This window comes from Ctenopharyngodon idella, chromosome 7 (genome assembly GCF_019924925.1).
Source record: "Ctenopharyngodon idella isolate HZGC_01 chromosome 7, HZGC01, whole genome shotgun sequence".
Classification (NCBI taxonomy): Eukaryota; Metazoa; Chordata; class Actinopteri; order Cypriniformes; family Xenocyprididae; genus Ctenopharyngodon; species Ctenopharyngodon idella.
The window spans coordinates 49,972,569-49,989,385 of NC_067226.1; the positions used below are offsets into that span (position 1 = coordinate 49,972,569).

A 16,817-nucleotide genomic window follows, 5' to 3' on the forward strand; every position below is an offset into this window, starting at 1 on the left:
TTTGCCCTGGCTAACATTACCGAGCGGTTTTCCCTGTTTATTGTGATTCTGTGTATGACCTTGAACTGCCTTATACCTCTGTGTTTTGCCTGCTGCCTGCCTTGTGATTTATCTGACTGTTTCCTGGATTACTCTGCCTTGTCTGCCGCCTGCCCTGACCTTTTGCCTGTCCCTGTTTCTGATTACGTTTGGTCTTTGATATTGCTCTTGCTGGTATTTGACCCCTGCCTGTACGACTATGATTGTTTAATAAAGCTGCACATGGATCCCACCGAGTCTGCCGCCTCGTTACAGCGGTTGAAGTAACGTAAAAACCCTGCTTGTTCAAAGGCGCATGTTTATTGCATGGAGCAAACACATAATGTAAGTGCCTAAAATGCATACGCTGCTGAAATAACCACAACACTAGCACCACTGAAATAAGAGCACACGGTTTTTCTATCAATCAGATGTGCATTAAAGTTGCGTTCATTACTATAGCAACAGTAGACACCCGGCACGTTTTCTTTCAGAATCCTCTTAAGGGAAATGTTCTATATAAAGAGAACAAAGAGGCCTTTTCCTACTATTCTGTGAAAAAAAGTTAGTTTAGGATTTGTTGGGAAAGTGCATGATATTCTAGGGTAGTCTCTCCATGTAGGCATTAGTATGTTTAATGTACCTGGAACACTTTATTAAGATAGTGTAGCCATTAACACTATCCTGCACTATAGTTAACATGAACTAGGCCTAAAAACACTTTTAAAGTCTTTTAAAATTTTGGCTTATGTAAATTTCCACAAATGCCAATTGTCATCGGCTATTTAAATAAAGTTATGTAGCATCGTTAAGAACTAACATGAACTTACATTAACAATGAGAGAAAAGTTTTGTTTTTTTTTCTTTTTTGCCCTTACTCTCTGACCTCCTGAAGGCTGCTGTGTAATTCGCACCCTGACTAAGACATATTGAGGGAAGCATTTCAGTAACCCTATGAATGCATATAAAATGCAGAATCGAATCGAATTAATCGAATCGCATCAAATGATTAGTCTTGAATCGTATCGTTCTGACTTTGCAAAAATTGTTTTTGAATCGAATTGAACACCTATGAATCATGAATCAAGCTTAGAAAATACTGCTAAGCTATTTTAATTGCAGAGCTTCAGTGTTTATGTCTGAACATGGGCTCACGCATGTGTCGTGCTGCTCACATGACCAGAGCCGGCCAATACTGAGCCACCGTTCGGACGAAAACACTGAAGCTCTGCAAGAAGAAAGCATTGCAGTATGAAAGGGGACAGACCAATTTGTTGAATAAAGTCGTTATTTTTGTTTTGTTTTTTTGTACAAAAAGTATTCTCGTCGCTTCGTAATATTAAGGTTGAACCACTGTAGTCACGTTGACGGTTTTGATGATGTCTTTTAGTACCTTTCTGGACCTCAAAAGGTGCAATGTCGTTGCTGCCTATGTGTGGATCAGATACCCTCGGATTTCATCAAAAATATCTTAATTTGTGTTCCGAAGACAAACGAAGGTCTTACGGGTTTGGGACAACATGAGGGTGAGTAATTAATGACAGAATTTAAACCATACATAATTTTGCACTCTACAATATGTGGTAACTTACAGTTAACCAATTAACAGGTTTTTAGTGTAGAATTTGTCAAGATTTTGTTCTGTAAAAATTGCAAACAGTGTGGGTATCGCACTCAGCATTTAATTTTTTCTGCCATCTTTATAGGGATCAGGTTCAAGACAAGCAATGAAACAGGGAACGAGACTCTGCGTTTGAAACGCTATGGGGAACGTCGCACGTGACCCGGTGTCTGAAAGCCAAGTATCAAAAAACTTCAATCCTATTGGCCTGCGACAGCCTATGACGTCATATGGCGCGGAAGTATATAAGGAGCGCCTGGAGAAACAGTCAGTATCTTATCGTCTTGAGGGACTGTTCAGCAGGCAGCCCGAAGCATGGCATGGAAACGCAGAGTCTCGTTCCCTGGTTCTCAGGGAACCATGGTTACATACGTAACCTGAGACGTTCCCTTTTCGCTATGGGGAACGATATACCCACGCCGCCATGCTTAAGGAGAGTGCATGCCAAAAAATATGGCTGAGACAAAGTCAAGCAGTTTCGAGGGAAACGCTTAGCAACTCACCCTCGGGTCACACCAGGCTGTCAGTGACAGCATTCCCTATGGCCAACAGCCCAAGCTAAGCCTTAAAGAGGCCTTCCGTAGAAGGCCTGCCAAGGCCGCTCAGGGCATCTGAGACCAAATTTCCCGAGGAAAAGGGAAATGTGGCCAAGGAAACGAAAGGAGCGCTGGCCAGTCACTAGAGGAGAACGCAGTCACCCCCAATGCCACCAGGGAGGCCGACCTGGTTTGAGAAGGACAAACTTAGTCTTGGCCAACCCTGTCTGAATACAGAATCTCTATAAAGCATTCTTCAGAGAAGAGAGCAGATAAGAGCGACTGCAAGAAGGGCAGTAAGCAACTCAAACCCACGCGTAGAGACAGGCATCCTGGAGAGCAGAACTCAGCTGAGTGCTATAAACCCTCGTACTGAGGGGAGTATAATCCGCTCATCCTAGGATCTACTTAGCGCTTGATTAATCGCACTGAGGAGGCTGTGCGCTAGAAACCCTGACACAGGTGAGCACAAACCAGCCTGGGGCTGATCCTCAGGAGGAGGCCTCATGGAAGCCTTCGACCAATGATCAGCTTAGGGAGCTAAGCACTATTACACAGACAACCCTAACAGGGAAGTACAAAGCTCACCTAACAGGTAGACCATACTGTGTGCACATAATTATGGAGGCCAGAGGGGGCCTACATCATGATAATAGCTCTGTAGGGAGCAGGACTCACCTACGAAAAGCAATTCGTCACATTAGTAGGGCATTCAATGGTGGCCTGAGAGGGCCACCTTGAACACCTGTCTTTCTAGGAGCAAGAAATATGATTTCAGCAAATGAAGCTGTAAAGTGCCCGAACTGACAGTCCACCTAACACAATCCAACAAGCAGTGTACTCAGTAAAATAACTTTTTACTCTTTAAAGCAAGAGGAGTACAACATACGCCATCACGCACTAAGGAAGGCCCTAGAAGGGCCTATGACCTCAGCAGACACGTGGCGTCAGCTTGTGGCAGTGTCTGAAGCACCAGGAAGGACAAATAACTGAAACAAAGGAGGTTAAATTATCACCTGGGGCCCTGACCAACCAGGAATGTACTTAGTAAGATAATAACAACTCTCTCGCGAGAGGAGTACACTCCAACATACGCTAGTACGTTCAAAAAGGCGGCCCAGAGGGCCTAGAAACCTTTAAGACACACAGCGTTAGTCTGGTGGTCATTAGGGTTCTAGGAGCAAGGAATAGAACCGACCTAAATACTAGGTAGCTATTTAGCTCAACTAGAGTTAGCCAGACTCAAGGAGGCGAATGTAGTTAAAACCAAACCTCAGTAAGGTTTACCACAAAAACTCACTCTGAGAGGTCAGCCATTTAGAAACGTACAGCAGAAGCACCCCTTTTCTCTTTTTTTGAGAGGAGTACGCAGCCGAACTCCAACATGCTACACAGGAGGCCCAGAGGGCCTACCCTAGTAGACACACAGCATCAGCTAGTGGCGACCATAACCATACCAACCATCAGGCAATGCAAGCAGAGGAATATCTTTAGTGAGATGGAAATGCATATTCCGCCACCATACTCCAAACAGAGGTGGGGCGTGGCCAATGGTGGTACTGCACAAGCATCCTGCCAACATGTCGGCTAAAAAGGAGGCCTATAGGGCCTCCAAGTTCAGCAACAAGTGGCGTTCAGCCCAATTGTAATAAATACAAAACTGTGCCAGCATGTAAACTAAAAAGGAGGCCTTAATAGGGCCTACCATTTCAGCGACACGTGGCGTCAGCTAGTGAATATAAGGGAACCAAGCTTTACAGGGAACCAGCTCTAACCCAGCATCAGTTGTGGGAAGCTATCTACAACCTGAGCTAAGCAACACATTCCAACAGGCATTGTGCCCTAAATAAGTGACTAAAGGGAACCAATAATGCCTACATGGTCTAAGGGAGGCCTATCAAAGCCTACTACCTTAAACAGACACGTAGCATAAGCCTGTGGCAGTGTAAAATACATGTGAGCAGCTATGATCAGATAACAACAGCACTTGAGAAACACAAGCTGCTAACTAGAAGGAGGCTAAACCTAAAGAGCCTTCATTCCAAAGTTATAGTCAAGTCAAGTCAAGTCACCTTTATTTATATAGCGCTTTTTACAATGTAGATTGTGTCAAAGCAGCTTTACATTGATAACTGGTACATTATTTGGCTGCACAGCAGCTCTTAAAAGAATAGTGTCAATGCAAAGCAGTGTTGAATATCAAATGTCAAGTCAAATGTCAAGTGTCCCCAACTAAGCAAGCCAAAGGCGACAGCGACAAGGAACCCAAACTCCATCAGGTTATATGCAATATAGCTGTTGTAAAGATCACAACAAGGGAGCTGCGATAGCAGTTCTAATACTACGCTGAGTATGCAATCCAACAGGTGATGCACTCAGTGACACAAATAAACCCAAACTGGGGAATATAAAATAGTCACCACTCTTTCTAAATAGAGGCTAATATAATAGGCCTACTAAAACAGGTGCTAACCTGTGGCAGCATACACTAAGCTCACATAGCAAATGTAGGGCAAAAGGCTAGAACTCAAAGCAAACACAACGCTTTGAAACACATGCCATCCTAACAGGATAATGTTCTCTCTGAACAGATTCGCAAATCTGTACTGAGCCTCAGAGGATGGAGGCTAAAAAGCTAGTGCCGTCAACTCAACTTGAATGGGAAAATCAAGTGGCTCAGGGGAAAACATTTTCATAGCATGAAAAGTTCTAGAAAGTGGGGCCTAGCATACATTCACTGTATAACTTATCTACGCAAAGATAAGGGCCTACCACCTGAGAAAATGAGCTCCAGGGAGTCTAAAAACAGTCTACAACCTTAGCTGTTAATTCATCCAATTGCACCTACAAATACAAGGGGACAATGGGCATATGGCCTAACAACTCCCTCGGAAGAAAGCCAGAACTAGGAACTATATGATGTGATAGAGGATAGTATAACAGGGTTAATATACTTTAACACACCTTACCCTAGCTCTAGCCTGGCCACTAAGCTATGGGCCTAAAACAGGGCCACAAGCCTAATGGAGCCTGGTCTTCACTTCCAAATCTCATGGAAAGAGAAAGAAAGCGAAGCTCACAAGCAACAACGTCAGGCGGCCGAACAGGGCCGACCTAGACACAAAACTGAAGAAATGAGAGCTAACTCAAACTGTACTGTACTGTAATGTTAGCTGAGAAGCTACTACATACAGAAAAGAGACTAAGCGACGGCCATTTTGTGGCCTGCTTAACTCATTTCAGCACTTCAGTTGCCCAGCAAATCCCTTAAGTTTTAACTGCTACATGCCCAGGAAAAACTATACAGGAAAAAACAAGGTCAACATTTAGAAATAAATAAGACTTTGCTTACCTTCCTGTGGCTCGACCAAAGACCCCTCCTCCTTGTCCTTTAGTAAGAAGGATAGAATCCAAGGTTCTCAAGCCTAAAAGAACCTTTTCACTATCAAGCCAGAAGGCGGGCCTTCAGAAAAATTTTCATCATGGGCCCAACCGTCAGTCTGACTGTTCAAAGGTGTCCTGAGCATGAACATATTACCTTAAAAATTCTCCCCGGGAGGCAGAGGAAGAAGGGTGAGGGCAGGTGTACATTTGCCCTCGCCAGAGAGGGAACCGATCACCGGCGTTGCTGGCGCCTGCACTCGATTACCTCTCCCAAGTCTTGCTTCTTCTTCCTTGAATCCCGCCGCTTTTGCGACTTACTCCGAGATGGAGGAGGTGCTCGAGTGGCGACACTGTTTTAAATGCTGCTGAGCGCGCCTTAGCCTCTCTGAACTTTCCCACGACCGTCTCAATGGAGGTACCGAAAAGTTCAGAAGGCAAAACTGTCCGCCATGTTCAGCCACAGATGCCTCTCCATGGCCACCATAGCTGCCATAGATCTACCGATCGAAGCGGCCGTTTGCTTGGTGGCCCGGAGAGCAAGATCTGTGGTGCACCGCAGCTCAACCACCGCTTCAGGGGACAAACCTTGCCCCTGATCCAGATCTTTCAACAAGTCAGCCTGGTAGGCTTGCAACACCGCCATAGTGTGCAAAGCCGCGCCAGCCTGGCCTGCTGCAGCATACGCCCTGCCGTTCAGACGAGATGTTACCTTAAGGGGTCTGGTTGGCAGGACCAGAGCTTTCAGTGTCGGTGCACTGCCCGTGACAAGATAGTTCGCGAACGTCTCGTCAATGGGAGACATCGACACATACCCGTGCTGGCTCAATCCCTCCACATCAGCGAAATTCCCTCGCTGATGCAAATGAATTCTAGCCGAGTACGGGTTCTTCCATGCCTTCTCGATCTCAACGTGGAGATCTGGAAGGAATGGAAGGCTCACTAGAGTTACGGGGTTATGGCTAGAAAGAAACCGTTCATCAAGCCTTCCACGTACAGTCTCTTTCCTCACGCGCTCCCAAGGCAGCTGCAGCCTGCCCGAGGCGCGCTCCATAACCTCCAGTAACTCAGCGTATGCTGGGCAAGGAGGCCTGGAGAGAGAAGCGGTTTCACCTGCTTCTTCCTCCACCGCCATCTCCTGCTCTCTAGGGCTAGCTGCCAGAAGAACACTCGCTCCTGGATCCGATGATGTCAAAGACAGAACATCATCGTCATTGAGGAGCTCATCCCCGTCAGCCGGCGCCGGAGGCTGAGAGATGTTAACACCTCTCTCAAACTCCGCGGCAAGCTCCATCTGTGAACCCCATGAGTGCAGCCGCCGCTCTGCCTCAGCGCAAGTGGGGCCAGATCCACCGGGCACAGATGTCGACGCCCCTTCCCTCGAGAAGAGGGCCAGATGGGAACAAAGTGTTCTCATAGGAAAATGCTCGCAGTTTGCACGTGTTCTTCTCCCAGACAGTAAACACATAGGTTGTGTGTATCTTCCGATGTCAAGAATCTCGGACACGGAACTAGCTGAAATGTTTTAGTGGTTACCGAAAACACAGGAAGACTATGCCAATTATTTCAATATCAGTCAGATCATATGACTAAGTGCCTAAAGCAACCCAACAAACAAACAAACAAAGACCAAAATAAATCAGGTGAAACAGGAAACACATTTTGAAGAACCGGTTTAATGTTGCATGAAGACTAACTTTCATTTCAACAATATATCAAATATGATAAAGTTTGTATCATATGTTGAAATATTCTAATATATTTATTATTTACAGCACTGTCTTGGGTTGTAGTGATATATATATATATATATATATATATATATATATATATATATATATATAGATATATATAGATATATATATTAAAACCTGTCATGTGACACAAACAATGTAAAACTTTTCTCTTTTCTACATTTCACCTTTGTTCTAGCTTGTGTAATACACTGTGAATAAAATATCTTTTCAAAGTTGTAAATAAAACATTACTGGAGTATGTTTTACAAGAAAATACTATTAATTCAATGTGTTATTTGCGGTTTCTTTGTAATTATCTGTAAAATTTACTTAAATTTAGTAATTTCTTTACGTCATTTATTTAGGTTAATCCAACATCATTTTTTTTTTTCATTGTAAAATTGTTTATACTTTAAAATTAGTATGAATATTGTTGGCTCCTATGACAAATTGCTTGTGATTTTCCTCATTTGTAAGGTGCGTCAGATAAAAGCATCTACTCAATGAATAAATGTAGTATGTCAGATGAAATCTTTTTTCACATGAAAAGCATACTCTACATTCTTTTAGCAGATAGATGAAGAGATATGCAAACATCTCACAGACTATGTAAGTTGTGGACATGAAGGGTTTGAGGATCAAAAGTAAGAGATCTGTAGAATCTGTAGAACAAAATCCATCTTCTGGGAAAAACTCACATGGATATGACGGCTTGATAATATTATCATGAAAACCTGCACAACAGCTTTGCAGGAGTTGTGATCACAGTTATTCATCTCGACAACAAAATCACATGATCAGATGAATTCATACAGCAGTAACACTGTTTCTTATGATTCCAAATTCTGCGTAACTTGATTTTCCGCCATCTTGGATTTTTCTGAACATTGCTTTTTTTCCTCCCCTTTTTCCTCTTCCTTTGTTTCTTCTTATCACAACCAGCTCCTTCTGCCCTAATGAGGAATGATTTGCCAAAAAGGTAACAATTCTGCCATCATGCCATTCTAAACTCTCATATTTCTACATTTTCTACTTCAGTGTTTATTTGTCCAGTTAAAGCCAAAGAGGTCTAACAGAAGAAATAAATACTTACAGACTTGGAAACACATATTTCACTTTTTGAAATAGGTATTACATTACATGATCACTTAAATTAAATGTGCAACAGATGATCAGCAAATAGAACATACACTGCTCTTTAAAAGTGATAACACAGCCTACAATATTATTTAGTCTGTTTTATAGGGTTAATCATTTGAACAAAAGCACCTGCAAAAAACTTGACAACACAGCACACCTTGATCACCTGCTCTTCCAATGACATATATTGTGAAACTGCATGCTTAGGGAGGAATGTATTGTTGTATAAGTGGGTAAATCCAGTTTGGTTAAAGATGGAAAGCAATAATGCCACACCACATCTATGCGGTTTGTGTCATGTGACTCGAAGCTAATAAAAACGATGTCTTTAAGCAAAGCACCACTTTACCTAAGTTAATCAAGGGACTAACAGCTTAACCTGTGTGTATGATATAACATTCAGATAAGTAATGGATTGGGTGAGTTTGATTTGTTCATCATTACTACAGCCATACTTTCTTATTTATACTGATAATCATAACCACCATACGGTATGGTCTCTTTTCTTAATTGAGCATTTTTGTCTTTTTGATCATGTAAGGGTTACAACAGAAGCAGACTTCATACTCCATACACATTGTAACAGCAATTATAATAAGTGATAAATTGAAGTAAAAATTGTTTAAATTTGAATATGCCATTGGAGTGATTTTCATAAATTTCTCCAGACATTAAAGAAAAAACTATATAAATGCAATAGGATACAATAATAAATGCAAAATTAATAGCTATGAACAATAAGGATAGCATGAGGAAGTCCAACAATATTTTAAATCTTAAAATGTATGTACTTATCTGTGATGATATTTAATTTTGCTGAGTGTAATTTTTAGGATCACATTTAAAAACCCTTGATGTTGGCAAAATTACATTTGTAGTTTAATGATTTAATAATTTTGGTCTTTATTTATGCTACCGTTCAAAAGTTTGGGATCAGTATGATTTTTTTTAGTATCAGTATGAGTAATTTTAAAGGATGCAATGACAGTTTTTACAGAAATATGAAACAGCACAACTGTTTTAAACATTGATAATAATCATAAATGTTTCTTGAGCATCAAATCATCATATTAGAATGATTTCTGAAGGATCATGTGACACTGAAGACTGGAGTAATGATGCTGAAAATTCAGCTTTGATCACTGGATATAAAATACACTTTACTATATATTCACATAGGAAACAGCTGTTTTACATTGGAATAATATCACACTGTTTTTATTGTATTTTTAAATAAATGCAGTAGAAAATGTATTCATTAACATTAATATATGACTAGCATACTTTTTTTTGTAATAAAATTCGCCAAAGGCGAGCAGTAGTTTGCGTCCCTGGATATTACTGTCGGTCATTTAACATTAGGGTGACAATTTCTATAACACCAAAAAGGAAAAACACTTTGCAGAAAACCGTGAAGCATAACAATGAGGGGGAAAAAAACTGAAAAATAATCCCAAACATATAAGCAGTGACAGAAACTTTCCAGAACTTTTCCACTAAGAGGTGATATTTAAATCGATTTCTAGGGGCATTTTTTTTTTTTTTTTTTTTTTTACTTTTATAAAGGCAACTTTTCTAACTATTTTAAATGTATGGGTAACATTTTATAATAACGTTCAGTTATAAGTCATTTAGAAATTATTAGTTAATGATGAACAAATCATTTACAAAACATGACTATATATTCATAAACGATTAATAAGTGATATGTTAACATTTTATGAATGTTTTATTGATTCAGTTATAAGTCACTTATAATTTATTAGTTAATGATGAACGAATCATTTACAAAACATGACTATACGTTCACAAATGATTAATAAGTGATATGCTAATGATTTACAAATGTGTTGTAAGTTAGCTTAAAAATGCGTAAATCATGAAATAAATCAAACAGATCATTAGAAGATGGTTGATAAGTTATTAGTTGATACATTATTTATCCCTTATAAATAATTGAATTATTTATGTCAAAATTGGTTTAGTATCAGTATCTCAATAAACAATTGTTAATCATGAACAAATGATGAACAAACCATTAGTAAATGATCAGTATATGATTTATTGATGAAGTTGTAAGCTGGTCTGTGTTCAAAAGCACAAACATGCAGGTATGCTAAAGCACTATTTTTAAGAAGAGTATTTGTTTTGAAGTGGATAAACATTTATAAATGCCTTACAGTCAGGTGATTCCAGTGGGTTGTGTTAAATGCATTCACTCATCAGCACATTCTTGTGTTCTGGGTGGAGTGTGTGGATCTAGTGATAAAGTCAACCTCTGAACCGGTTTTACCTTCCACTGAAGCTCACATCAGGTGCACAGAGTTAAACACTCCATGTGTGTCAGAGAAGACAGCTTTCTATACCCTCACCAGTCAGCACTGCAGTACACACTACAAAGTGTTCAACACCTGCTATTCATCACTTGTAAATGTGTTACATATCATTTGCAGATCTTCCTTTTACATGATCCATCTCATTCCATCACTATACCCAAGCCTGAACTTTACATTTAAAAAAAAAAAAAAAAAAAAAAATTACACTCTGTCACCATTTAATCAGCACTTAATCATTTAATTTTTATTTTGTTTCCTATGGGACAGCTCCTCACCATAACATGAAAACGCACCATAAATTGATCATAAACATAGTCCATTTTGTGCATTTTATTCCAAGTATTCAGAAGTTGTACGATACCACCGTGTGTGGAAAAGATTCTTATTCCATAATATAATCATTATACATTAATAATCGCACATATCCGTCGTCTCATACATTTAAACTTTCAAAATTGGCGCTTCAAACACCGCGACACAGGTTGGTGGTAGTGACGTCAAACCGGTCGGTCCGTGTACATTTTGATCATTTCATTTCCTATTTTGAATGGAATAACGAGAAATGAAAAGACAGCTCATTTATTTGTTTTTTTGTTTAGTTTATTTTTCGTTTGTGATTTACAAATCGGTTTATGGCTTTGATATTTCATTCGTGCATGTGGGCGGCGCTGAAACACCCCTTTCATCTGATTGGTCAAACCACGCCGTCTTCAGGACAGCCTTATTTCTGCCAGGTAGAATAAGAGTCGGTATGGCATTGTCGAATCATCCCACTTTATAAGTTTTTGTCGCCACGTGAACCACCACTCGCTGACAAATCAGAAATGTGTTATATTTAACTATAATTAGTGCTGCTGCGAAACTTCGCCTCTAATGTACGACACTTGAGAGATTACAAGTCATACAGTATGCTGACAAGGAGTTTGGTGTATTATATAGGCCTATTATTTCTATTTTTTAGTAGGTTGATAAATGCAATGCAAATAGTTTATATAATATGAATAAAAATAAAATGTTTACTGTATGACGTATGGGCAACAAGGATTGGACGTAAAAATCAATGATAAACATGACCATGAGAACATGTCCATTTCCCACTCGCCTTTGAATGAGATCACTAGGTGTGTGTGTGTGTGTGTGTGTGCTCTCCGTAACTGAATGCAAGTGCAAAATTATTTTTGCAAACTGAAGAGCTCATAACTCATGGGAATGTATGATAATGTTTTTGTGATTGCATTTGTAATCATTTATATCTAATTTAATTTCTTAATTTTGTTCATGGAGATAACATGGACATCGTGTCATGGTTTAGTGGAAGATTGCTGCCATTTACTGGAAAACAAACATTTAAAATTAAAATAACATGAAATTTCAAGAACAGCCACTAGATGGCTGCAGTGCATCACTCACTGGCTCATTTGCCATTTCCCCGTAGGTATTTTTTTTGTAGATAGCCTATCTTTTCATTTAGATTTGTGTTTAGACATTAGTATAACATTAAAAATTTATCTTTGTCAAAGTATGATCACTGAAGTATCATTTTTTGCAATTATGTCACAATACAGTCAAACCTGAACGTGGTGTTGTGTGTGTGTGTGTGTGTGTGTGTGTGTGTGTGTGTGTGTGTGTGTGTTCTCCATCGTGGATGTGTTATGGTGCCACCCCTTCACTTCTGTGTGTGTTCTGCATTGTAGCTGATTATTTGTTTGACAAAATATGTAACAGAGAGCATTTTTATATAATCTCCCATTCAAATCAAGATCAGTTTTGGTTGCATGCATTGTTGTTACGATAAAATAATGTTTTGCGCATTACATTTGACATTGTATTGACTGACTCACACATCTGCCTACACTCTCAGGAGAAAGGTACAAAAGCTGTCACTGGAGTGGTGCCCTATCAAAAGGTACATCTACCTAGAGTGTATATTAGTTACATATTGGGTACCAAAGGTGTACAAAATGGTACATATTAGAACCCTTTTAAATGAAAACATCCCAGCAACAGCTTTTGTACCATTTTTCCTGACAGTGTAGCATGGATATTTCTAGTAATCCTGAAGACCTTGTTTAGCTGGTTCAGGTATGTTTGGATGGAGCTAAACTTTGCAGGACATTGATCCTCCAGGAGCAGGACACCCCTGACATGCTATTTACATTAATTGAATGTGATTTATTATCAACACCTAGTAGTACATCTTAAAATATAGAGCTCATGACAAATGAAAACAAAATAAAAGTAAATAATTAGAAAAATACTACCAGAGCTTTGCTGGACAAACATTGAATGCATAAAGCAGTGGGAATAAACAATACCTTGAAAAAGGTTAGCAAACTTCAGAGAAACATCAACCAATTAATCATGTAATAAAAATAACTAAAAAGTTCTGTCTAATTAATATAAAATGTTAAGAAGGTTGATTTTAAGTTGTATTCCACATATGATAGAATCTGTTAAATGTAATGTAGTAACATAACCCACTGGAATCACCTGACTGTAAGGCATTTATAAATGTTTATCCACTTCAAAACAAATAAATTACTCTTCTTAAGCCTTAATGGTCCCTTAATTGGACTAACGTTTTATTCCCTTGGGGTCAGATTGACCATTACAGAGCGATTGCATAAGGAAATATAAATTTTTTTATATGATAAACTATATATCATTTTTTTATTTACTTCTCAACTATGCATTTATGCTGTGTTTTTGTGGATATTTTGTAGTTTTTTACTTATTTACTGCACAATTACTTAACCATGCCATAAATTAGCTTATGAAAAATTGATTTTTAATGAAAAAATCACTTTAATGATGAACTTAATTAAATCTAAATTGTATTTGGACATTGCTTTATGTGTTAGGGATAAAATACTACCATCTACAGGTTTTTAGGAATTAAAGAAAGAAAGTGCAATGACCACATATATCCAATAGAGGTCAATAAGGACTCATTTCATTTTCACTTCATTTTTCTTGATGCTTCAACTTCTCACAACTTTGATATATTTTTGTGAACATGCTTGTTCCATGTTGCCTTTGTGCTCTAGTATTAGTCCTTCATTTATGTATGGAAATTTTTCAGATTTATGCCAGTTTTGATGATTTTATTTGATTTTAATTTCTATAAAAATGTTCTCTGTTGCAGTCACACACGTGTGTGTTTGTGTGTTTGTTTGTGTGTGTGTGTGTATGAGATACAAAGTTCGTTCCACTTTGTGTTTATGGTCTAGGACCAGACCTTTATTTAAATGTAGAAATATTCAGATTTATGCCAGTTTTGTTGATTTTATTTGCCAATTTCTACAAAAATGCCCTCTGTTGCAGTCACACAGTTTTATTTTGACAAAAAAAAAAAAAAAAATTAATTTTCCCATTCATTTTCAATTTCAACCCCGAGGACCTTTAACGTGATTTTTTTTTTTTTACACACCTTTAGAACAACCAAATCAAGCCCAGATTTTTGTGCATGTTTAGATAGATTATTTAGGAAAAGTCACAGAGTCTCATGCCACTGAGATGAAGGGAACACTTTTTAAAAACGAAGGAAACTGTCAGCGGGGTCAGATTGACCCAAATAGTGCTTTAGCATACCTGCATGTTTGTGCTTTTGAACACAGACCAGCTTACAGCTTCATCAATAAATCATATACTGATCATTTACTAATGGTTTGTTCATCATTTGTTCATGATTAACAATATATATATATATTTTTTTTTTTGAGTTAGTAAATCAATTTTGACATAAATACTTCATTTATTTATAAGGGAAAATTATTGCATCAACTAATAACTTACCAACCATCTATTACTGATATGTTTGATTTATTTCATGATTTACGCATTTTTTAAGAACTTACAACACATTTGTAAATCGTCAGCATACCACTTATTAATCATTTATGAATGTATAGTCATGTTTTGTAAATGATTCGTTCATCATTAACTAATAACTTATAAGTGACTTAACTGATTTAATAAAACATTAATAAAATGTTAGTATATCACTTATTAATTATTTATGATGTTTTGTAAATGATTAGTTCATCATTAACTAATAATTTATAAGTGACTTATAACTGAATGTTATTATAAAGTGTTACCGCCATTAGAATAATAAGACATTATAGGGTTGTTGCCAATCAAATAAAATCAGACAAATCCATCTTTGCACTGCAGAGGTGACAAAGAAGCTGCATCTGAAGTGGCATTTAGAAGTATTAACACAGACTGTTACAAATTCATAAATGTAATAAGATTAATGTTTTAAATAAAAAATATATGTATTATGGAAATATGAACTTTTGGAAAAAATGAAAATATACTTTAAATATCAAACTAAACCCTCCAGTAGGTGGCAACAAGGCTCTGTGTTAATGAATAAGACATTGATTCATTCATTCACTAATTTAACCGATTTGTTCAAAACAGCTGATTCATTCAGGAACAAAGCAAATGACTCTTGCTGCATCCCAATTCGCCTACTTATACTACGCCCTAAAAGTATGTACTCTTTTTGTGAACAAAAAGTACATACTTTTGAGTGTGTAGCAAAAGAGTAAACAAGCTTTGGGACATACTACTTGACTCGCATCCTGACACACATCCTGTCACTGTAAACTGGGCTGTCAATCATCTTAAATCCTCCACATTTCATTTCATTTCCTACCGTGTCGGAGAGAAATGCAGTAGCGCATTGATCTGCAGTCGCGGGTCTTTTTATGCGGAGAACTCTCCTCATATTAATGCATAATGATGCATTTAAAAGTTAATGGTCAAACGGATCTTTATAAAAGTCCACATTGTTATTGCAGATGAAATATAACACGGATAACATTAAATAAATATTTTTTTATCAGGTTAAACTGATTATTAGTCACTCAAACCTCTGTTGCACATATCCGCCATGTTTTGTCGTTTTTTAACACTTTTTACTTGTGTTTGTAGTTCTGAACTGAATCCTTGTCCAAAGCTCAATGGGTTGTGGGCAGTATTAGTCTTTACAGTGTGCATGGATCCACACTTTGAAAATCTACTGGAAATAGTAGACCATCTGGGGACTTTTGGCATATTCTTTTCAACATACTATGCTTTGGAATTGGGACACACTTATTTTTTATCTGGGCAGACGGAAATTATTATACATAAATGTACTATTATTTTTTCTTTATATATTTACGTAGCAACAGGCCGGCTCACATTGTCCAGCGGCCCACTGGGAAAAATCCCTGTGCTTCAGATGGCCAGTCTGCCCCTGCTTGAATGTTTAAACTGACAGGACTTAAAAACGTTTAACTCTATGATGTCGGAATTTTGCAATTAATCCGCAAATCACATGCTTTTTCAAACTGTGGGGCCTGGTCCGTACGGATCCAGATCAACTACGATTCCTACTAATTTGACATCACACATTCTGTGATGTGACTATCACAGATGCGCACATCACAATGTTCATGAAATTATATATCGTGCAGCCCTAAAATGCAGCTTTGGTAAGCAGAAGAGGCTAATCTCAAAAACATCTTTAAAAAAAATCTTACTGACAAGAAACTTTTAAATAGTAGTGCACTTCTTCCCTTGTTTTCTTGTTATTTATGACAACTACTTTCATCTTCATTAATGTGCAGTGCACTGTACAAAAATTGACAAATCATCACAGTCATCACAGGTTCCTGTGCTGGAAAGAGGGTGTTTGTATTCCTAAGTTTTTGTTTGTTTGTTTGTTTTTTGTCTGTTTTGTTTATTTCACTGTCACTGACATGTCAAAAATGTCACAGCTCAATATGCATTTCCGTACGTATTTTCTGATCTTATGTATTATATGTTTATAGGTGAGCTACTTGACAGCTACCAAGATGAGTAGAAAAGCACTGATCATTGCAGTGTTAAGTTTAGGTATGTGAGTTACTGATCATGCAAATTCTTAATTTCTCTTACTACTGTGTGACAGTTGCTCTATAATGAATGTTGCTTTAATTTTTTAACAACAGTATATTGTAGTGCTACTACTGAAACAACACTGAACATTATGACTGCACTAACTCAAACATCA

At 38.0% G+C, this 16,817-nt stretch overlaps 1 long non-coding RNA gene across 1 annotated transcript; it reads left to right on the top strand.

Moving 5' to 3' along the window:
- Window positions 1-8,794: 8,794 nt before the first annotated feature.
- Window positions 8,795-16,774, top strand: LOC127515848 (uncharacterized). The gene is made up of 3 exons (XR_007930869.1): window positions 8,795-8,851; window positions 16,597-16,660; window positions 16,756-16,774. It is a non-coding gene; the product is annotated as an uncharacterized LOC127515848 (long non-coding RNA).
- The last annotated feature ends 43 nt before the right edge of the window (window positions 16,775-16,817 follow it).